Here is a 24,941-nt window from a genome sequence, read left to right as displayed (position 1 = left end):
CCTGGCTCGCTGAATGCCGTTCCTGGAGACACTGCGATCAATGTGGGAGATATGTCAAGATGTGTGTTGGTTTTGAGGACGGCTCTCTGGAGAGTCTTAGCAAAGAGGTCACACGGAGAATCAGAGCAATTCTCAGAGACACTGAGAACAAGATCGACAATTCCCTCCTGGCACTTTCCCTGTAGGAGATACCGCAAGACGTTTCTGTATATTGGGCACAGCGCTCTGCAGGCTGTTAGCAGAGACTTTCCCGGGACAGTGAAACCCTATGTCAGAGACACTGAGAAGAAGCCCCAATGTTGCCTGCAGGCACTTTCAGTGTGGGTGCCTTCTCCACGTGGTTCCTGGTTTCACTGCAGCTCTGAAGAGAATGTTAGCAAAGAGGTAACCGGGACAGTGAAAACAGTACTCAAAGACAGGGAGAGCAAGCTCTATATTACTCTCTTGGCACTTTCAATGTGGGACATACAGCGAGATGTTCGCTGCTTTTGCGTTTGGCTATTGGGAGATTTACAGCACAAAGATATCTAGTTGATTTGAAGCAGTTCCGAGAAAGTCTAAGCTAATCCCCACTTTTCCCTCCTGGCACTTTCCATGTGGGAGATATAGCACGATGTATATTGGTTTTGAGGACAACTCAATGGGCAGTGTATGGAGAAAAGCTCCTGGCTCACTGAACGCCGTTCCTGGAGACCCTGCGATCAATGTGGGAGATATGTCAAGATGTGTGTTGGTTTTGAGGACGGCTCTCTGGAGAGTCTTAGCAAAGAGGTCACACGGAGAATCAGAGCAATTCTCAGAGACACTGAGAACAAGATCGACAATTCCCTCCTGGCACTTTCCCTGTAGGAGATACCGCAAGACGTTTCTGTATATTGGGCACAGCGCTCTGCAGGCTGTTAGCAGAGACTTTCCCGGGACAGTGAAACCCTATGTCAGAGACACTGAGAAGAAGCCCCAATGTTGCCTGCAGGCACTTTCAGTGTGGGTGCCTTCTCCACGTGGTTCCTGGTTTCACTGCAGCTCTGAAGAGAATGTTAGCAAAGAGGTAACCGGGACAGTGAAAACGGTACTCAAAGACAGGGAGAGCAAGCTCTATATTACTCTCTTGGCACTTTCAATGTGGGACATACAGCGAGATGTTTGCTGCTTTTGCGTTTGGCTACTGGGAGATTTACAGCACAAAGATATCTAGTTGATTTGAAGCAGTTCCGAGAAAGTCTAAGCTAATCCCCACTTTTCCCTCCTGGCACTTTCCATGTGGGAGATATAGCACGATGTATATTGGTTTTGAGGACAACTCAAGGGACAGTGTAGGGAGAAAAGCTCCTGGCTCGCTGAATGCCGTTCCTGGAGACACTGCGATCAATGTGGGAGATATGTCAAGATGTGTGTTGGTTTTGAGGACGGCTCTCTGGAGAGTCTTAGCAAAGAGGTCACACGGAGAATCAGAGCAATTCTCAGAGACACTGAGAACAAGATCGACAATTCCCTCCTGGCACTTTCCCTGTAGGAGATACCGCAAGACGTTTCTGTATATTGGGCACAGCGCTCTGCAGGCTGTTAGCAGAGACTTTCCCGGGACAGTGAAACCCTATGTCAGAGACACTGAGAAGAAGCCCCAATGTTGCCTGCAGGCACTTTCAGTGTGGGTGCCTTCTCCACGTGGTTCCTGGTTTCACTGCAGCTCTGAAGAGAATGTTAGCAAAGAGGTAACCGGGACAGTGAAAACAGTACTCAAAGACAGGGAGAGCAAGCTCTATATTACTCTCTTGGCACTTTCAATGTGGGACATACAGCGAGATGTTCGCTGCTTTTGCGTTTGGCTATTGGGAGATTTACAGCACAAAGATATCTAGTTGATTTGAAGCAGTTCCGAGAAAGTCTAAGCTAATCCCCACTTTTCCCTCCTGGCACTTTCCATGTGGGAGATATAGCACGATGTATATTGGTTTTGAGGACAACTCAAGGGACAGTGTAGGGAGAAAAGTTCCTGGCTCGCTGAATGCCGTTCCTGGAGACACTGCGATCAATGTGGGAGATATGTCAAGATGTGTGTTGGTTTTGAGGACGGCTCTCTGGAGAGTCTTAGCAAAGAGGTCACACGGAGAATCAGAGCAATTCTCAGAGACACTGAGAACAAGATCGACAATTCCCTCCTGGCACTTTCCCTGTAGGAGATACCGCAAGACGTTTCTGTATATTGGGCACAGCGCTCTGCAGGGTGTTAGCAGAGACTTTCCCGGGACAGTGAAACCCTATGTCAGAGACACTGAGAAGAAGCCCCAATGTTGCCTGCAGGCACTTTCAGTGTGGGTGCCTTCTCCACGTGGTTCCTGGTTTCACTGCAGCTCTGAAGAGAATGTTAGCAAAGAGGTAAGCGGGACAGTGAAAACAGTACACAAAGACAGGGAGAGCAAGCTCTATATTACTCTCTTGGCACTTTCAATGTGGGACATACAGCGAGATGTTTGCTGCTTTTGCGTTTGGCTATTGGGAGATTTACAGCACAAAGATATCTAGTTGATTTGAAGCAGTTCCGAGAAAGTCTAAGCTAATCCCCACTTTTCCCTCCTGGCACTTTCCATGTGGGAGATATAGCACGATGTATATTGGTTTTGATTACAACTCAAGGGACAGTGTAGGGAGAAAAGCTCCTGGCTCGCTGAATGCCGTTCCTGGAGACCCTGCGATCAATGTGGGAGATATGTCAAGATGTGTGTTGTTTTTGAGGACGGCTCTCTGGAGAGTCTTAGCAAAGAGGTCACACGGAGAATCAGAGCAATTCTCAGAGACACTGAGAACAAGATCGACAATTCCCTCCTGGCACTTTCCCTGTAGGAGATACCGCAAGACGTTTCTGTATATTGGGCACAGCGCTCTGCAGGGTGTTAGCAGAGACTTTCCCGGGACAGTGAAACCCTATGTCAGAGACACTGAGAAGAAGCCCCAATGTTGCCTGCAGGCACTTTCAGTGTGGGTGCCTTCTCCACGTGGTTCCTGGTTTCACTGCAGCTCTGAAGAGAATGTTAGCAAAGAGGTAAGCGGGACAGTGAAAACAGTACTCAAAGACAGGGAGAGCAAGCTCTATATTACTCTCTTGGCACTTTCAATGTGGGACATACAGCGAGATGTTTGCTGCTTTTGCGTTTGGCTATTGGGAGATTTACAGCACAAAGATATCTAGTTGATTTGAAGCAGTTCCGAGAAAGTCTAAGCTAATCCCCACTTTTCCCTCCTGGCACTTTCCATGTGGGAGATATAGCACGATGTATATTGGTTTTGAGGACAACTCAAGGGACAGTGTAGGGAGAAAAGCTCCTGGCTCGCTGAATGCCGTTCCTGGAGACCCTGCGATCAATGTGGGAGATATGTCAAGATGTGTGTTGTTTTTGAGGACGGCTCTCTGGAGAGTCTTAGCAAAGAGGTCACACGGAGAATCAGAGCAATTCTCAGAGACACTGAGAACAAGATCGACAATTCCCTCCTGGCACTTTCCCTGTAGGAGATACCGCAAGACGTTTCTGTATATTGGGCACAGCGCTCTGCAGGGTGTTAGCAGAGACTTTCCCGGGACAGTGAAACCCTATGTCAGAGACACTGAGAAGAAGCCCCAATGTTACCTGCAGGCACTTTCAGTGTGGGTGCCTTCTCCACGTGGTTCCTGGTTTCACTGCAGCTCTGAAGAGAATGTTAGCAAAGAGGTAACCGGGACAGTGAAAACAGTACACAAAGACAGGGAGAGCAAGCTCTATATTACTCTCTTGGCACTTTCAATGTGGGACATACAGCGAGATGTTCGCTGGTTTTGCGTTTGGCTATTGGGAGATTTACAGCACAAAGATATCTAGTTGATTTGAAGCAGTTCCGAGAAAGTCTAAACTAATCCCCACTTTTCCCTCCTGGCATTTTCCATGTGGGAGATATAGCACGATGTATATTGGTTTTGAGGACAACTCAAGGGACAGTGTAGGGAGAAAAGCTCCTGGCTCACTGAACGCCGTTCCTGGAGACCCTGCGATCAATGTGGGAGATATGTCAAGATGTGTGTTGGTTTTGAGGACGGCTCTCTGGAGAGTCTTAGCAAAGAGGTCACACGGAGAATCAGAGCAATTCTCAGAGACACTGAGAACAAGATCGACAATTCCCTCCTGGCACTTTCCCTGTAGGAGATACCGCAAGACGTTTCTGTATATTGGGCACAGCGCTCTGCAGGCTGTTAGCAGAGACTTTCCCGGGACAGTGAAACCCTATGTCAGAGACACTGAGAAGAAGCCCCAATGTTGCCTGCAGGCACTTTCAGTGTGGGTGCCTTCTCCACGTGGTTCCTGGTTTCACTGCAGCTCTGAAGAGAATGTTAGCAAAGAGGTAACCGGGACAGTGAAAACGGTACTCAAAGACAGGGAGAGCAAGCTCTATATTACTCTCTTGGCACTTTCAATGTGGGACATACAGCGAGATGTTTGCTGCTTTTGCGTTTGGCTACTGGGAGATTTACAGCACAAAGATATCTAGTTGATTTGAAGCAGTTCCGAGAAAGTCTAAGCTAATCCCCACTTTTCCCTCCTGGCACTTTCCATGTGGGAGATATAGCACGATGTATATTGGTTTTGAGGACAACTCAAGGGACAGTGTAGGGAGAAAAGCTCCTGGCTCGCTGAATGCCGTTCCTGGAGACACTGCGATCAATGTGGGAGATATGTCAAGATGTGTGTTGGTTTTGAGGACGGCTCTCTGGAGAGTCTTAGCAAAGAGGTCACACGGAGAATCAGAGCAATTCTCAGAGACACTGAGAACAAGATCGACAATTCCCTCCTGGCACTTTCCCTGTAGGAGATACCGCAAGACGTTTCTGTATATTGGGCACAGCGCTCTGCAGGCTGTTAGCAGAGACTTTCCCGGGACAGTGAAACCCTATGTCAGAGACACTGAGAAGAAGCCCCAATGTTGCCTGCAGGCACTTTCAGTGTGGGTGCCTTCTCCACGTGGTTCCTGGTTTCACTGCAGCTCTGAAGAGAATGTTAGCAAAGAGGTAACCGGGACAGTGAAAACAGTACTCAAAGACAGGGAGAGCAAGCTCTATATTACTCTCTTGGCACTTTCAATGTGGGACATACAGCGAGATGTTCGCTGCTTTTGCGTTTGGCTATTGGGAGATTTACAGCACAAAGATATCTAGTTGATTTGAAGCAGTTCCGAGAAAGTCTAAGCTAATCCCCACTTTTCCCTCCTGGCACTTTCCATGTGGGAGATATAGCACGATGTATATTGGTTTTGAGGACAACTCAAGGGACAGTGTAGGGAGAAAAGCTCCTGGCTCGCTGAATGCGGTTCCTGGAGACACTGCGATCAATGTGGGAGATATGTCAAGATGTGTGTTGGTTTTGAGGACGGCTCTCTGGAGAGTCTTAGCAAAGAGGTCACACGGAGAATCAGAGCAATTCTCAGAGACACTGAGAACAAGATCGACAATTCCCTCCTGGCACTTTCCCTGTGGGAGATACCGCAAGACGTTTCTGTATATTGGGCACAGCGCTCTGCAGAGTGTTAGCAAAGACTTTCCCGGGACAGTGAAACCCTATGTCAGAGACACTGAGAAGAAGCCCCAATGTTGCCTGCAGGCACTTTCAGTGTGGGTGCCTTCTCCACGTGGTTCCTGGTTTCACTGCAGCTCTGAAGAGAATGTTAGCAAAGAGGTAACCGGGACACTGAAAACAGTACTCAAAGACAGGGAGAGCAAGCTCTATATTACTCTCTTGGCACTTTCAATGTGGGACATACAGCGAGATGTTTGCTGCTTTTGCGTTTGGCTACTGGGAGATTTACAGCACAAAGATATCTAGTTGATTTGAAGCAGTTCCGAGAAAGTCTAAGCTAATCCCCACTTTTCCCTCCTGGCACTTTCCATGTGGGAGATATAGCACGATGTATATTGGTTTTGAGGACAACTCAAGGGACAGTGTAGGGAGAAAAGCTCCTGGCTCGCTGAATGCGGTTCCTGGAGACACTGCGATCAATGTGGGAGATATGTCAAGATGTGTGTTGGTTTTGAGGACGGCTCTCTGGAGAGTCTTAGCAAAGAGGTCACACGGAGAATCAGAGCAATTCTCAGAGACACTGAGAACAAGATCGACAATTCCCTCCTGGCACTTTCCCTGTAGGAGATACCGCAAGACGTTTCTGTATATTGGGCACAGTGCTCTGCAGGGTGTTAGCAGAGACTTTCCCGGGACAGTGAAACCCTATGTCAGAGACACTGAGAAGAAGCCCCAATGTTGCCTGCAGGCACTTTCAGTGTGGGTGCCTTCTCCACATGGTTCCTGGTTTCACTGCAGCTCTGAAGAGAATGTTAGCAAAGAGGTAACCGGGACAGTGAAAACAGTACTCAAAGACAGGGAGAGCAAGCTCTATATTACTCTCTTGGCACTTTCAATGTGGGACATACAGCGAGATGTTCGCTGCTTTTGCGTTTGGCTATTGGGAGATTTACAGCACAAAGATATCTAGTTGATTTGAAGCAGTTCCGAGAAAGTCTAAGCTAATCCCCACTTTTCCCTCCTGGCACTTTCCATGTGGGAGATATAGCACGATGTATATTGGTTTTGAGGACAACTCAAGGGACAGTGTAGGGAGAAAAGCTCCTGGCTCGCTGAATGCCGTTCCTGGAGACACTGCGATCAATGTGGGAGATATGTCAAGATGTGTGTTGGTTTTGAGGACGGCTCTCTGGAGAGTCTTAGCAAAGAGGTCACACGGAGAATCAGAGCAATTCTCAGAGACACTGAGAACAAGATCGACAATTCCCTCCTGGCACTTTCCCTGTAGGAGATACCGCAAGATGTTTCTGTATATTGGGCACAGCGCTCTGCAGGGTGTTAGCAGAGACTTTCCCGGGACAGTGAAACCCTATGTCAGAGACACTGAGAAGAAGCCCCAATGTTGCCTGCAGGCACTTTCAGTGTGGGTGCCTTCTCCACATGGTTCCTGGTTTCACTGCAGCTCTGAAGAGAATGTTAGCAAAGAGGTAACCAGGACACTGAAAACAGTACTGAAAGACAGGGAGAGCAAGCTCTATATTACTCTCTTGGCACTTTCAATGTGGAACATACAGTGAGATGTTCGCTGCTTTTGCATTTGGCTATTGGGAGATTTACAGCACAAAGATATCTAGTTGATTTGAAGCAGTTCCGAGAAAGTCTAAGCTAATCCCCACTTTTCCCTCCTGGCATTTTCCATGTGGGAGATATAGCACGATGTATATTGGTTTTGAGGACAACTCAATGGACAGTGTAGGGAGAAAAGTTCCTGGCTCGCTGAATGCCGTTCCTGGAGACACTGCGATCAATGTGGGAGATATGTCAAGATGTGTGTTGGTTTTGAGGACGGCTCTCTGGAGAGTCTTAGCAAAGAGGTCACACGGAGAATCAGAGCAATTCTCAGAGACACTGAGAACAAGGTCGACAATTCCCTCCTGGCACTTTCCCTGTAGGAGATACCGCAAGACGTTTCTGTATATTGGGCACAGCGCTCTGCAGGGTGTTAGCAGAGACTTTCCCGGGACAGTGAAACCCTATGTCAGAGACACTGAGAAGAAGCCCCAATGTTGCCTGCAGGCACTTTCAGTGTGGGTGCCTTCTCCACATGGTTCCTGGTTTCACTGCAGCTCTGAAGAGAATGTTAGCAAAGAGGTAACCAGGACACTGAAAACAGTACTGAAAGACAGGGAGAGCAAGCTCTATATTACTCTCTTGGCACTTTCAATGTGGGACATACAGCGAGATGTTCGCTGCTTTTGCATTTGGCTATTGGGAGATTTACAGCACAAAGATATCTAGTTGATTTGAAGCAGTTCCGAGAAAGTCTAAGCTAATCCCCACTTTTCCCTCCTGGCATTTTCCATGTGGGAGATATAGCACGATGTATATTGGTTTTGAGGACAACTCAAGGGACAGTGTAGGGAGAAAAGCTCCTGGCTCGCTGAATGCCGTTCCTGGAGACACTGCGATCAATGTGGGAGATATGTCAAGATGTGTGTTGGTTTTGAGGACGGCTCTCTGGAGAGTCTTAGCAAAGAGGTCACACGGAGAATCAGAGCAATTCTCAGAGACACTGAGAACAAGATCGACAATTCCCTCCTGGCACTTTCCCTGTAGGAGATACCGCAAGATGTTTCTGTATATTGGGCACAGCGCTCTGCAGGCTGTTAGCAGAGACTTTCCCGGGACAGTGAAACCCTATGTCAGAGACACTGAGAAGAAGCCCCAATGTTGCCTGCAGGCACTTTCAGTGTGGGTGCCTTCTCCACATGGTTCCTGGTTTCACTGCAGCTCTGAAGAGAATGTTAGCAAAGAGGTAACCAGGACACTGAAAACAGTACTGAAAGACAGGGAGAGCAAGCTCTATATTACTCTCTTGGCACTTTCAATGTGGAACATACAGTGAGATGTTCGCTGCTTTTGCATTTGGCTATTGGGAGATTTACAGCACAAAGATATCTAGTTGATTTGAAGCAGTTCCGAGAAAGTCTAAGCTAATCCCCACTTTTCCCTCCTGGCATTTTCCATGTGGGAGATATAGCACGATGTATATTGGTTTTGAGGACAACTCAATGGACAGTGTAGGGAGAAAAGTTCCTGGCTCGCTGAATGCCGTTCCTGGAGACACTGCGATCAATGTGGGAGATATGTCAAGATGTGTGTTGGTTTTGAGGACGGCTCTCTGGAGAGTCTTAGCAAAGAGGTCACACGGAGAATCAGAGCAATTCTCAGAGACACTGAGAACAAGGTCGACAATTCCCTCCTGGCACTTTCCCTGTAGGAGATACCGCAAGACGTTTCTGTATATTGGGCACAGCGCTCTGCAGGGTGTTAGCAGAGACTTTCCCGGGACAGTGAAACCCTATGTCAGAGACACTGAGAAGAAGCCCCAATGTTGCCTGCAGGCACTTTCAGTGTGGGTGCCTTCTCCACATGGTTCCTGGTTTCACTGCAGCTCTGAAGAGAATGTTAGCAAAGAGGTAACCAGGACACTGAAAACAGTACTGAAAGACAGGGAGAGCAAGCTCTATATTACTCTCTTGGCACTTTCAATGTGGGACATACAGCGAGATGTTCGCTGCTTTTGCATTTGGCTATTGGGAGATTTACAGCACAAAGATATCTAGTTGATTTGAAGCAGTTCCGAGAAAGTCTAAGCTAATCCCCACTTTTCCCTCCTGGCATTTTCCATGTGGGAGATATAGCACGATGTATATTGGTTTTGAGGACAACTCAAGGGACAGTGTAGGGAGAAAAGCTCGTGGCTCGCTGAATGCGTTTCCTGGAGACACTGCGATCAATGTGGGAGATATGTCAAGATGTGTGTTGGTTTTGAGGACGGCTCTCTGGAGAGTCTTAGCAAAGAGGTCACACGGAGAATCAGAGCAATTCTCAGAGACACTGAGAACAAGGTCGACAATTCCCTCCTGGCACTTTCCCTGTAGGAGATACCGCAAGACGTTTCTGTATATTGGGCACAGCGCTCTGCAGGGTGTTAGCAGAGACTTTCCCGGGACAGTGAAACCCTATGTCAGAGACACTGAGAAGAAGCCCCAATGTTGCCTGCAGGCACTTTCAGTGTGGGTGCCTTCTCCACATGGTTCCTGGTTTCACTGCAGCTCTGAAGAGAATGTTAGCAAAGAGGTAACCAGGACACTGAAAACAGTACTGAAAGACAGGGAGAGCAAGCTCTATATTACTCTCTTGGCACTTTCAATGTGGGACATACAGCGAGATGTTCGCTGCTTTTGCATTTGGCTATTGGGAGATTTACAGCACAAAGATATCTAGTTGATTTGAAGCAGTTCCGAGAAAGTCTAAGCTAATCCCCACTTTTCCCTCCTGGCATTTTCCATGTGGGAGATATAGCACGATGTATATTGGTTTTGAGGACAACTCAAGGGACAGTGTAGGGAGAAAAGCTCGTGGCTCGCTGAATGCGTTTCCTGGAGACACTGCGATCAATGTGGGAGATATGTCAAGATGTGTGTTGGTTTTGAGGACGGCTCTCTGGAGAGTCTTAGCAAAGAGGTCACACGGAGAATCAGAGCAATTCTCAGAGACACTGAGAACAAGGTCGACAATTCCCTCCTGGCACTTTCCCTGTAGGAGATACCGCAAGACGTTTCTGTATATTGGGCACAGCGCTCTGCAGGGTGTTAGCAGAGACTTTCCCGGGACAGTGAAACCCTATGTCAGAGACACTGAGAAGAAGCCCCAATGTTGCCTGCAGGCACTTTCAGTGTGGGTGCCTTCTCCACATGGTTCCTGGTTTCACTGCAGCTCTGAAGAGAATGTTAGCAAAGAGGTAACCGGGACAGTGAAAACAGTACTCAAAGACAAGGAGAGCAAGCTCTATATTACTCTCTTGGCACTTTCAATGTGGGACATACAGCGAGATGTTCGCTGCTTTTGCGTTTGGCTATTGGGAGATTTACAGCACAAAGATATCTAGTTGATTTGAAGCAGTTCCGAGAAAGTCTAAGCTAATCCCCACTTTTCCCTCCTGGCATTTTCCATGTGGGAGATATAGCACGATGTATATTGGTTTTGAGGACAACTCAAGGGACAGTGTAGGGAGAAAAGCTCCTGGCTCGCTGAATGCGGTTCCTGGAGACACTGCGATCAATGTGGGAGATATGTCAAGATGTGTGTTGGTTTTGAGGACGGCTCTCTGGAGAGTCTTAGCAAAGAGGTCACACGGAGAATCAGAGCAATTCTCAGAGACACTGAGAACAAGATCGACAATTCCCTCCTGGCACTTTCCCTGTAGGAGATACCGCAAGACGTTTCTGTATATTGGGCACAGCGCTCTGCAGGGTGTTAGCAGAGACTTTCCCGGGACAGTGAAACCCTATGTCAGAGACACTGAGAAGAAGCCCCAATGTTGCCTGCAGGCACTTTCAGTGTGGGTGCCTTCTCCACGTGGTTCCTGGTTTCACTGCAGCTCTGAAGAGAATGTTAGCAAAGAGGTAACTGGGACAGTGAAAACGGTACTCAAAGACAGGGAGAGCAAGCTCTATATTACTCTCTTGGCACTTTCAATGTGGGACATACAGCGAGATGTTTGCTGCTTTTGCGTTTGGCTATTGGGAGATTTACAGCACAAAGATATCTAGTTGATTAGAAGCAGTTCCGAGAAAGTCTAAGCTAATCCCCACTTTTCCCTCCTGGCATTTTCCATGTGGGAGATATAGCACGATGTATATTGGTTTTGAGGACAACTCAATGGACAGTGTAGGGAGAAAAGTTCCTGGCTCGCTGAATGCGGTTCCTGGAGACACTGCGATCAATGTGGGAGATATGTCAAGATGTGTGTTGGTTTTGAGGACGGCTCTCTGGAGAGTCTTAGCAAAGAGGTCACACGGAGAATCAGAGCAATTCTCAGAGACACTGAGAACAAGATCGACAATTCCCTCCTGGCACTTTCCCTGTAGGAGATACCGCAAGACGTTTCTGTATATTGGGCACAGCGCTCTGCAGGGTGTTAGCAGAGACTTCCCCGGGACAGTGAAACCCTATGTCAGAGACACTGAGAAGAAGCCCCAATGTTGCCTGCAGGCACTTTCAGTGTGGGTGCCTTCTCCACGTGGTTCCTGGTTTCACTGCAGCTCTGAAGAGAATGTTAGCAAAGAGGTAACCGGGACAGTGAAAACAGTACTCAAAGACAGGGAGAGCAAGCTCTATATTACTCTCTTGGCACTTTCAATGTGGGACATACAGCGAGATGTTCGCTGCTTTTGCATTTGGCTATTGGGAGATTTACAGCACAAAGATATCTAGTTGATTTGAAGCAGTTCCGAGAAAGTCTAAGCTAATCCCCACTTTTCCCTCCTGGCATTTTCCATGTGGGAGATATAGCACGATGTATATTGGTTTTGAGGACAACTCAAGGGACAGTGTAGGGAGAAAAGCTCCTGGCTCGCTGAATGCCGTTCCTGGAGACACTGCGATCAATGTGGGAGATATGTCAAGATGTGTGTTGGTTTTGAGGACGGCTCTCTGGAGAGTCTTAGCAAAGAGGTCACACGGAGAATCAGAGCAATTCTCAGAGACACTGAGAACAAGATCGACAATTCCCTCCTGGCACTTTCCCTGTAGGAGATACCGCAAGATGTTTCTGTATATTGGGCACAGCGCTCTGCAGGCTGTTAGCAGAGACTTTCCCGGGACAGTGAAACCCTATGTCAGAGACACTGAGAAGAAGCCCCAATGTTCCCTCCAGGCATTTTCAGTGTGGGTGCCTTCTCCACGTGGTTCCTGGTTTCACTGCAGCTCTGAAGAGAATGTTAGCAAAGAGGTAACCGGGACAGTGAAAACGGTACTCAAAGACAGGGAGAGCAAGCTCTATATTACTCTCTTGGCACTTTCAATGTGGGACATACAGCGAGATGTTTGCTGCTTTTGCGTTTGGCTATTGGGAGATTTACAGCACAAAGATATCTAGTTGATTTGAAGCAGTTCCGAGAAAGTCTAAGCTAATCCCCACTTTTCCCTCCTGGCATTTTCCATGTGGGAGATATAGCACGATGTATATTGGTTTTGAGGACAACTCAATGGACAGTGTAGGGAGAAAAGTTCCTGGCTCGCTGAATGCGGTTCCTGGAGACACTGCGATCAATGTGGGAGATATGTCAAGATGTGTGTTGGTTTTGAGGACGGCTCTCTGGAGAGTCTTAGCAAAGAGGTCACACGGAGAATCAGAGCAATTCTCAGAGACACTGAGAACAAGGTCGACAATTCCCTCCTGGCACTTTCCCTGTAGGAGATACCGCAAGACGTTTCTGTATATTGGGCACAGCGCTCTGCAGGGTGTTAGCAGAGACTTCCCCGGGACAGTGAAACCCTATGTCAGAGACACTGAGAAGAAGCCCCAATGTTGCCTGCAGGCACTTTCAGTGTGGGTGCCTTCTCCACGTGGTTCCTGGTTTCACTGCAGCTCTGAAGAGAATGTTAGCAAAGAGGTAACCGGGACAGTGAAAACAGTACTCAAAGACAGGGAGAGCAAGCTCTATATTACTCTCTTGGCACTTTCAATGTGGGACATACAGCGAGATGTTCGCTGCTTTTGCGTTTGGCTATTGGGAGATTTACAGCACAAAGGTATCTAGTTGATTTGAAGCAGTTCCGAGAAAGTCTAAGCTAATCCCCACTTTTCCCTCCTGGCACTTTCCATGTGGGAGATATAGCACGATGTATATTGGTTTTGAGGACAACTCAATGGACAGTGTAGGGAGAAAAGTTCCTGGCTCGCTGAACGCCGTTCCTGGAGACCCTGCGATCAATGTGGGAGATATGTCAAGATGTGTGTTGGTTTTGAGGACGGCTCTCTGGAGAGTCTTAGCAAAGAGGTCACACGGAGAATCAGAGCAATTCTCAGAGACACTGAGAACAAGATCGACAATTCCCTCCTGGCACTTTCCCTGTAGGAGATACCGCAAGACGTTTCTGTATATTGGGCACAGCGCTCTGCAGGCTGTTAGCAGAGACTTTCCCGGGACAGTGAAACCCTATGTCAGAGACACTGAGAAGAAGCCCCAATGTTGCCTGCAGGCACTTTCAGTGTGGGTGCCTTCTCCACGTGGTTCCTGGTTTCACTGCAGCTCTGAAGAGAATGTTAGCAAAGAGGTAACCGGGACAGTGAAAACAGTACTCAAAGACAGGGAGAGCAAGCTCTATATTACTGTCTTGGCACTTTCAATGTGGGACATACAGCGAGATGTTTGCTGCTTTTGCGTTTGGCTACTGGGAGATTTACAGCACAAAGATATCTAGTTGATTTGAAGCAGTTCCGAGAAAGTCTAAGCTAATCCCCACTTTTCCCTCCTGGCACTTTCCATGTGGGAGATATAGCACGATGTATATTGGTTTTGAGGACAACTCAAGGGACAGTGTAGGGAGAAAAGCTCCTGGCTCGCTGAATGCGGTTCCTGGAGACACTGCGATCAATGTGGGAGATATGTCAAGATGTGTGTTGGTTTTGAGGACGGCTCTCTGGAGAGTCTTAGCAAAGAGGTCACACAGAGAATCAGAGCAATTCTCAGAGACACTGAGAACAAGGTCGACAATTCCCTCCTGGCACTTTCCCTGTAGGAGATACCGCAAGACGTTTCTGTATATTGGGCACAGCGCTCTGCAGGGTGTTAGCAGAGACTTTCCCGGGACAGTGAAACCCTATGTCAGAGACACTGAGAAGAAGCCCCAATGTTGCCTGCAGGCACTTTCAGTGTGGGTGCCTTCTCCACATGGTTCCTGGTTTCACTGCAGCTCTGAAGAGAATGTTAGCAAAGAGGTAACCAGGACACTGAAAACAGTACTGAAAGACAGGGAGAGCAAGCTCTATATTACTCTCTTGGCACTTTCAATGTGGGACATACAGCGAGATGTTCGCTGCTTTTGCATTTGGCTATTGGGAGATTTACAGCACAAAGATATCTAGTTGATTTGAAGCAGTTCCGAGAAAGTCTAAGCTAATCCCCACTTTTCCCTCCTGGCATTTTCCATGTGGGAGATATAGCACGATGTATATTGGTTTTGAGGACAACTCAAGGGACAGTGTAGGGAGAAAAGTTCCTGGCTCGCTGAATGCCGTTCCTGGAGACACTGCGATCAATGTGGGAGATATGTCAAGATGTGTGTTGGTTTTGAGGACGGCTCTCTGGAGAGTCTTAGCAAAGAGGTCACACGGAGAATCAGAGCAATTCTCAGAGACACTGAGAACAAGGTCGACAATTCCCTCCTGGCACTTTCCCTGTAGGAGATACCGCAAGACGTTTCTGTATATTGGGCACAGCGCTCTGCAGGCTGTTAGCAGAGACTTTCCCGGGACAGTGAAACCCTATGTCAGAGACACTGAGAAGAAGCCCCAATGTTCCCTCCAGGCATTTTCAGTGTGGGTGCCTTCTCCACGTGGTTCCTGGTTTCACTGCAGCTCTGAAGAGAATGTTAGCAAAGAGGTAACCGGGACAGTGAAAACGGTACTCAAAGACAGGGAGAGCAAGCTCTATATTACTCTCTTGGCACTTTCAATGTGGGACATACAGCGAGATGTTTGCTGCTTTTGCGTTTGGCTATTGGGAGATTTACAGCACAAAGATATCTAGTTGATTTGAAGCAGTTCCGAGAAAGTCTAAGCTAATCCCCACTTTTCCCTCCTGGCATTTTCCATGTGGGAGATATAGCACGATGTATATTGGTTTTGAGGACAACTCAAGGGACAGTGTAGGGAGAAAAGCTCCTGGCTCGCTGAATGCGGTTCCTGGAGACACTGCGATCAATGTGGGAGATATGTCAAGATGTGTGTTGGTTTTGAGGACGGCTCTCTGGAGAGTCTTAGCAAAGAGGTCACACGGAGAATCAGAGCAATTCTCAGAGACACTGAGAACAAGATCGACAATTCCCTCCTGGCACTTTCCCTGTAGGAGATACCGCAAGACGTTTCTGTATATTGGGCACAGCGCTCTGCAGGGTGTTAGCAGAGACTTTCCCGGGACAGTGAAACCCTATGTCAGAGACACTGAGAAGAAGCCCCAATGTTGCCTGCAGGCACTTTCAGTGTGGGTGCCTTCTCCACGTGGTTCCTGGTTTCACTGCAGCTCTGAAGAGAATGTTAGCAAAGAGGTAACCGGGACAGTGAAAACAGTACTCAAAGACAGGGAGAGCAAGCTCTATATTACTCTCTTGGCACTTTCAATGTGGGACATACAGCGAGATGTTTGCTGCTTTTGCGTTTGGCTATTGGGAGATTTACAGCACAAAGATATCTAGTTGATTTGAAGCAGTTCCGAGAAAGTCTAAGCTAATCCCCACTTTTCCCTCCTGGCACTTTCCATGTGGGAGATATAGCACGATGTATATTGGTTTTGAGGACAACTCAAGGGACAGTGTAGGGAGAAAAGCTCCTGGCTCGCTGAATGCCGTTCCTGGAGACCCTGCGATCAATGTGGGAGATATGTCAAGATGTGTGTTGGTTTTGAGGACGGCTCTCTGGAGAGTCTTAGCAAAGAGGTCACACGGAGAATCAGAGCAATTCTCAGAGACACTGAGAACAAGATCGACAATTCCCTCCTGGCACTTTCCCTGTAGGAGATACCGCAAGATGTTTCTGTATATTGGGCACAGCGCTCTGCAGGCTGTTAGCAGAGACTTTCCCGGGACAGTGAAACCCTATGTCAGAGACACTGAGAAGAAGCCCCAATGTTCCCTCCAGGCATTTTCAGTGTGGGTGCCTTCTCCACGTGGTTCCTGGTTTCACTGCAGCTCTGAAGAGAATGTTAGCAAAGAGGTAACCGGGACAGTGAAAACGGTACTCAAAGACAGGGAGAGCAAGCTCTATATTACTCTCTTGGCACTTTCAATGTGGGACATACAGCGAGATGTTTGCTGCTTTTGCGTTTGGCTATTGGGAGATTTACAGCACAAAGATATCTAGTTGATTAGAAGCAGTTCCGAGAAAGTCTAAGCTAATCCCCACTTTTCCCTCCTGGCATTTTCCATGTGGGAGATATAGCACGATGTATATTGGTTTTGAGGACAACTCAATGGACAGTGTAGGGAGAAAAGTTCCTGGCTCGCTGAATGCGGTTCCTGGAGACACTGCGATCAATGTGGGAGATATGTCAAGATGTGTGTTGGTTTTGAGGACGGCTCTCTGGAGAGTCTTAGCAAAGAGGTCACACGGAGAATCAGAGCAATTCTCAGAGACACTGAGAACAAGATCGACAATTCCCTCCTGGCACTTTCCCTGTAGGAGATACCGCAAGACGTTTCTGTATATTGGGCACAGCGCTCTGCAGGGTGTTAGCAGAGACTTCCCCGGGACAGTGAAACCCTATGTCAGAGACACTGAGAAGAAGCCCCAATGTTGCCTGCAGGCACTTTCAGTGTGGGTGCCTTCTCCACGTGGTTCCTGGTTTCACTGCAGCTCTGAAGAGAATGTTAGCAAAGAGGTAACCGGGACAGTGAAAACAGTACTCAAAGACAGGGAGAGCAAGCTCTATATTACTCTCTTGGCACTTTCAATGTGGGACATACAGCGAGATGTTCGCTGCTTTTGCATTTGGCTATTGGGAGATTTACAGCACAAAGATATCTAGTTGATTTGAAGCAGTTCCGAGAAAGTCTAAGCTAATCCCCACTTTTCCCTCCTGGCATTTTCCATGTGGGAGATATAGCACGATGTATATTGGTTTTGAGGACAACTCAAGGGACAGTGTAGGGAGAAAAGCTCCTGGCTCGCTGAATGCGGTTCCTGGAGACACTGCGATCAATGTGGGAGATATGTCAAGATGTGTGTTGGTTTTGAGGACGGCTCTCTGGAGAGTCTTAGCAAAGAGGTCACACGGAGAATCAGAGCAATTCTCAGAGACACTGAGAACAAGATCGACAATTCCCTCCTGGCACTTTCCCTGTAGGAGATACCGCAAGACGTTTCTGTATATTGGGCACAGCGCTCTGCAGGCTGTTAGCAGAGACTTTCCCGGGACAGTGAAACCCTATGTCAGAGACACTGAGAAGAAGCCCCAATGTTCCCTCCAGGCACTTTCAGTGTGGGTGCCTTCTCCACGTGGTTCCTGGTTTCACTGCAGCTCTGAAGAGAATGTTAGCAAAGAGGTAACCGGGACAGTGAAAACGGTACTCAAAGACAGGGAGAGCAAGCTCTATATTACTCTCTTGGCACTTTCAATGTGGGACATACAGCGAGATGTTTGCTGCTTTTGCGTTTGGCTACTGGGAGATTTACAGCACAAAGATATCTAGTTGATTTGAAGCAGTTCCGAGAAAGTCTAAGCTAATCCCCACTTTTCCCTCCTGGCATTTTCCATGTGGGAGATATAGCACGATGTATATTGGTTTTGAGGACAACTCAATGGACAGTGTAGGGAGAAAAGTTCCTGGCTCGCTGAACGCCGTTCCTGGAGACCCTGCGATCAATGTGGGAGATATGTCAAGATGTGTGTTGGTTTTGAGGACGGCTCTCTGGAGAGTCTTAGCAAAGAGGTCACACGGAGAATCAGAGCAATTCTCAGAGACACTGAGAACAAGATCGACAATTCCCTCCTGGCACTTTCCCTGTAGGAGATACCGCAAGACGTTTCTGTATATTGGGCACAGCGCTCTGCAGGGTGTTAGCAGAGACTTTCCCGGGACAGTGAAACCCTATGTCAGAGACACTGAGAAGAAGCCCCAATGTTGCCTGCAGGCACTTTCAGTGTGGGTGCCTTCTCCACGTGGTTCCTGGTTTCACTGCAGCTCTGAAGAGAATGTTAGCAAAGAGGTAACCGGGACAGTGAAAACAGTACTCAAAGACAGGGAGAGCAAGCTCTATATTACTGTCTTGGCACTTTCAATGTGGGACATACAGCGAGATGTTTGCTGCTTTTGCGTTTGGCTACTGGGAGATTTACAGCACAAAGATATCTAGTTGATTTGAAGCAGTTCCGAGAAAGTCTAAGCTAATCCCCACTTTTCCCTCCTGGCACTTTCCATGTGGGAGATATAGCACGATGTATATTGGTTTTGAGGACAACTCAAGGGACAGTGTAGGGAGAAAAGCTCCTGGCTCGCTGAATGCGGTTCCTGGAGACACTGCGATCAATGTGGGAGATATGTCAAGATGTGTGTTGGTTTTGAGGACGGCTCTCTGGAGAGTCTTAGCAACGAGGTCACACAGAGAATCAGAGCAATTCTCAGAGACACTGAGAACAAGATCGACAATTCCCTCCTGGCACTTTCCCTGTAGGAGATACCGCAAGACGTTTCTGTATATTGGGCACAGCGCTCTGCAGGGTGTTAGCAGAGACTTTCCCGGGACAGTGAAACCCTATGTCAGAGACACTGAGAAGAAGCCCCAATGTTGCCTGCAGGCACTTTCAGTGTGGGTGCCTTCTCCACATGGTTCCTGGTTTCACTGCAGCTCTGAAGAGAATGTTAGCAAAGAGGTAACCGGGACAGTGAAAACAGTACTCAAAGACAGGGAGAGCAAGCTCTATATTACTCTCTTGGCACTTTCAATGTGGGACATACAGCGAGATGTTCGCTGCTTTTGCATTTGGCTATTGGGAGATTTACAGCACAAAGATATCTAGTTGATTTGAAGCAGTTCCGAGAAAGTCTAAGCTAATCCCCACTTTTCCCTCCTGGCATTTTCCATGTGGGAGATATAGCACGATGTATATTGGTTTTGAGGACAACTCAATGGACAGTGTAGGGAGAAAAGTTCCTGGCTCGCTGAATGCCGTTCCTGGGGACACTGCGATCAATGTGGGAGATATGTCAAGATGTGTGTTGGTTTTGAGGACGGCTCTCTGGAGAGTCTTAGCAAAGAGGTCACACGGAGAATCAGAGCAATTCTCAGAGACACTGAGAACAAGGTCGACAATTCCCTCCTGGCACTTTCCCTGTAGGAGATACCGCAAGACGTTTCTGTATATTGGGCACAGCGCTCTGCAGGGTGTTAGCAGAGACTTTCCCGGGACAGTGAAACCCTATGTCAGAGACACTGAGAAGAAGCCCCAATGTTGCCTGCAGGCACTTTCAGTGTGGGTGCCTTCTCCACATGGTTCCTGGTTTCACTGCAGCTCTGAAGAGAATGTTAGCAAAGAGGTAACCAGGACACTGAAAACAGTACTGAAAGACAGGGAGAGCAAGCTCTATATTACTCTCTTGGCACTTTCAATGTGGGACATACAGCGAGATGTTCGCTGCTTTTGCATTTGGCTATTGGGAGATTTACAGCACAAAGATATCTAGTTGATTTGAAGCAGTTCCGAGAAAGTCTAAGCTAATCCCCACTTTTCCCTCCTGGCATTTTCCATGTGGGAGATATAGCACGATGTATATTGGTTTTGAGGACAACTCAAGGGACAGTGTAGGGAGAAAAGTTCCTGGCTCGCTGAATGCCGTTCCTGGAGACACTGCGATCAATGTGGGAGATATGTCAAGATGTGTGTTGGTTTTGAGGACGGCTCTCTGGAGAGTCTTAGCAAAGAGGTCACACGGAGAATCAGAGCAATTCTCAGAGACACTGAGAACAAGGTCGACAATTCCCTCCTGGCACTTTCCCTGTAGGAGATACCGCAAGACGTTTCTGTATATTGGGCACAGCGCTCTGCAGGGTGTTAGCAGAGACTTTCCCGGGACAGTGAAACCCTATGTCAGAGACACTGAGAAGAAGCCCCAATGTTGCCTGCAGGCACTTTCAGTGTGGGTGCCTTCTCCACGTGGTTCCTGGTTTCACTGCAGCTCTGAAGAGAATGTTAGCAAAGAGGTAACCGGGACAGTGAAAACAGTACTCAAAGACAGGGAGAGCAAGCTCTATATTACTCTCTTGGCACTTTCAATGTGGGACATACAGCGAGATGTTCGCTGCTTTTGCGTTTGGCTATTGGGAGATTTACAGCACAAAGATATCTAGTTGATTTGAAGCAGTTCCGAGAAAGTCTAAGCTAATCCCCACTTTTCCCTCCTGGCACTTTCCATGTGGGAGATATAGCACGATGTATATTGGTTTTGAGGACAACTCAAGGGACAGTGTAGGGAGAAAAGCTCCTGGCTCGCTGAATGCCGTTCCTGGAGACACTGCGATCAATGTGGGAGATATGTCAAGATGTGTGTTGGTTTTGAGGACGGCTCTCTGGAGAGTCTTAGCAAAGAGGTCACACGGAGAATCAGAGCAATTCTCAGAGACACTGAGAACAAGATCGACAATTCCCTCCTGGCACTTTCCCTGTAGGAGATACCGCAAGACGTTTCTGTATATTGGGCACAGCGCTCTGCAGGCTGTTAGCAGAGACTTTCCCGGGACAGTGAAACCCTATGTCAGAGACACTGAGAAGAAGCCCCAATGTTCCCTCCAGGCATTTTCAGTGTGGGTGCCTTCTCCACGTGGTTCCTGGTTTCACTGCAGCTCTGAAGAGAATGTTAGCAAAGAGGTAACCGGGACAGTGAAAACGGTACTCAAAGACAGGGAGAGCAAGCTCTATATTACTCTCTTGGCACTTTCAATGTGGGACATACAGCGAGATGTTTGCTGCTTTTGCGTTTGGCTACTGGGAGATTTACAGCACAAAGATATCTAGTTGATTTGAAGCAGTTCCGAGAAAGTCTAAGCTAATCCCCACTTTTCCCTCCTGGCACTTTCCATGTGGGAGATATAGCACGATGTATATTGGTTTTGAGGACAACTCAAGGGACAGTGTAGGGAGAAAAGCTCCTGGCTCGCTGAATGCGGTTCCTGGAGACACTGCGATCAATGTGGGAGATATGTCAAGATGTGTGTTGGTTTTGAGGACGGCTCTCTGGAGAGTCTTAGCAAAGAGGTCACACAGAGAATCAGAGCAATTCTCAGAGACACTGAGAACAAGATCGACAATTCCCTCCTGGCACTTTCCCTGTAGGAGATACCGCAAGACGTTTCTGTATATTGGGCACAGCGCTCTGCAGGGTGTTAGCAGAGACTTTCCCGGGACAGTGAAACCCTATGTCAGAGACACTGAGAAGAAGCCCCAATGTTGCCTGCAGGCACTTTCAGTGTGGGTGCCTTCTCCACATGGTTCCTGGTTTCACTGCAGCTCTGAAGAGAATGTTAGCAAAGAGGTAACCGGGACAGTGAAAACAGTACTCAAAGACAGGGAGAGCAAGCTCTATATTACTCTCTTGGCACTTTCAATGTGGGACATACAGCGAGATGTTCGCTGCTTTTGCATTTGGCTATTGGGAGATTTACAGCACAAAGATATCTAGTTGATTTGAAGCAGTTCCGAGAAAGTCTAAGCTAATCCCCACTTTTCCCTCCTGGCATTTTCCATGTGGGAGATATAGCACGATGTATATTGGTTTTGAGGACAACTCAATGGACAGTGTAGGGAGAAAAGTTCCTGGCTCGCTGAATGCCGTTCCTGGAGACACTGCGATCAATGTGGGAGATATGTCAAGATGTGTGTTGGTTTTGAGGACGGCTCTCTGGAGAGTCTTAGCAAAGAGGTCACACGGAGAATCAGAGCAATTCTCAGAGACACTGAGAACAAGGTCGACAATTCCCTCCTGGCACTTTCCCTGTAGGAGATACCGCAAGACGTTTCTGTATATTGGGCACAGCGCTCTGCAGGGTGTTAGCAGAGACTTTCCCGGGACAGTGAAACCCTATGTCAGAGACACTGAGAAGAAGCCCCAATGTTGCCTGCAGGCACTTTCAGTGTGGGTGCCTTCTCCACATGGTTCCTGGTTTCACTGCAGCTCTGAAGAGAATGTTAGCAAAGAGGTAACCAGGACACTGAAAACAGTACTGAAAGACAGGGAGAGCAAGCTCTATATTACTCTCTTGGCACTTTCAATGTGGGACATACAGCGAGATGTTCGCTGCTTTTGCATTTGGCTATTGGGAGATTTACAGCACAAAGATATCTAGTTGATTTGAAGCAGTTCCGAGAAAGTCTAAGCTAATCCCCACTTTTCCCTCCTGGCATTTTCCATGTGGGAGATATAGCACGATGTATATTGGTTTTGAGGACAACTCAAGGGACAGTGTAGGGAGAAAAGTTCCTGGCTCGCTGAATGCCGTTCCTGGAGACACTGCGATCAATGTGGGAGATATGTCAAGATGTGTGTTGGTTTTGAGGACGGCTCTCTGGAGAGTCTTAGCAAAGAGGTCACACGGAGAATCAGAGCAATTCTCAGAGACACTGAGAACAAGGTCGAGAATTCCCTCCTGGCACTTTCCCTGTAGGAGATACCGCAAGACGTTTCTGTATATTGGGCACAGCGCTCTGCAGGGTGTTAGCAGAGACTTTCCCGGGACAGTGAAACCCTATGTCAGAGACACTGAGAAGAAGCCCCAATGTTGCCTGCAGGCACTTTCAGTGTGGGTGCCTTCTCCACATGGTTCCTGGTTTCACTGCAGCTCTGAAGAGAATGTTAGCAAAGAGGTAACCGGGACAGTGAAAACAGTACTCAAAGACAGGGAGAGCAAGCTCTATATTACTCTCTTGGCACTTTCAATGTGGGACATACAGCGAGATGTTCGCTGCTTTTGCGTTTGGCTATTGGGAGATTTACAGCACAAAGATATCTAGTTGATTTGAAGCAGTTCCGAGAAAGTCTAAGCTAATCCCCACTTTTCCCTCCTGGCATTTTCCATGTGGGAGATATAGCACGATGTATATTGGTTTTGAGGACAACTCAAGGGACAGTGTAGGGAGAAAAGCTCCTGGCTCGCTGAATGCGGTTCCTGGAGACACTGCGATCAATGTGGGAGATATGTCAAGATGTGTGTTGGTTTTGAGGACGGCTCTCTGGAGAGTCTTAGCAAAGAGGTCACACGGAGAATCAGAGCAATTCTCAGAGACACTGAGAACAAGATCGACAATTCCCTCCTGGCACTTTCCCTGTAGGAGATACCGCAAGACGTTTCTGTATATTGGGCACAGCGCTCTGCAGGGTGTTAGCAGAGACTTTCCCGGGACAGTGAAACCCTATGTCAGAGACACTGAGAAGAAGCCCCAATGTTGCCTGCAGGCACTTTCAGTGTGGGTGCCTTCTCCACGTGGTTCCTGGTTTCACTGCAGCTCTGAAGAGAATGTTAGCAAAGAGGTAACCGGGACAGTGAAAACAGTACTCAAAGACAGGGAGAGCAAGCTCTATATTACTCTCTTGGCACTTTCAATGTGGGACATACAGCGAGATGTTTGCTGCTTTTGCGTTTGGCTATTGGGAGATTTACAGCACAAAGATATCTAGTTGATTTGAAGCAGTTCCGAGAAAGTCTAAGCTAATCCCCACTTTTCCCTCCTGGCACTTTCCATGTGGGAGATATAGCACGATGTATATTGGTTTTGAGGACAACTCAAGGGACAGTGTAGGGAGAAAAGCTCCTGGCTCGCTGAATGCCGTTCCTGGAGACACTGCGATCAATGTGGGAGATATGTCAAGATGTGTGTTGGTTTTGAGGACGGCTCTCTGGAGAGTCTTAGCAAAGAGGTCACACGGAGAATCAGAGCAATTCTCAGAGACACTGAGAACAAGATCGACAATTCCCTCCTGGCACTTTCCCTGTAGGAGATACCGCAAGACGTTTCTGTATATTGGGCACAGCGCTCTGCAGGGTGTTAGCAGAGACTTTCCCGGGACAGTGAAACCCTATGTCAGAGACACTGAGAAGAAGCCCCAATGTTGCCTGCAGGCACTTTCAGTGTGGGTGCCTTCTCCACATGGTTCCTGGTTTCACTGCAGCTCTGAAGAGAATGTTAGCAAAGAGGTAACCGGGACAGTGAAAACAGTACTCAAAGACAGGGAGAGCAAGCTCTATATTACTCTCTTGGCACTTTCAATGTGGGACATACAGCGAGATGTTCGCTGCTTTTGCATTTGGCTATTGGGAGATTTACAGCACAAAGATATCTAGTTGATTTGAAGCAGTTCCGAGAAAGTCTAAGCTAATCCCCACTTTTCCCTCCTGGCATTTTCCATGTGGGAGATATAGCACGATGTATATTGGTTTTGAGGACAACTCAAGGGACAGTGTAGGGAGAAAAGCTCCTGGCTCGCTGAATGCGGTTCCTGGAGACACTGCGATCAATGTGGGAGATATGTCAAGATGTGTGTTGGTTTTGAGGACGGCTCTCTGGAGAGTCTTAGCAAAGAGGTCACACAGAGAATCAGAGCAATTCTCAGAGACACTGAGAACAAGATCGACAATTCCCTCCTGGCACTTTCCCTGTAGGAGATACCGCAAGACGTTTCTGTATATTGGGCACAGCGCTCTGCAGGGTGTTAGCAGAGACTTTCCCGGGACAGTGAAACCCTATGTCAGAGACACTGAGAAGAAGCCCCAATGTTGCCTGCAGGCACTTTCAGTGTGGGTGCCTTCTCCACATGGTTCCTGGTTTCACTGCAGCTCTGAAGAGAATG

Source organism: Larus michahellis, chromosome 5 (genome assembly GCF_964199755.1).
Source record: "Larus michahellis chromosome 5, bLarMic1.1, whole genome shotgun sequence".
In the NCBI taxonomy this organism is placed as follows: Eukaryota; Metazoa; Chordata; class Aves; order Charadriiformes; family Laridae; genus Larus; species Larus michahellis.
Note: the sequence above shows the minus strand (reverse complement) of the source record.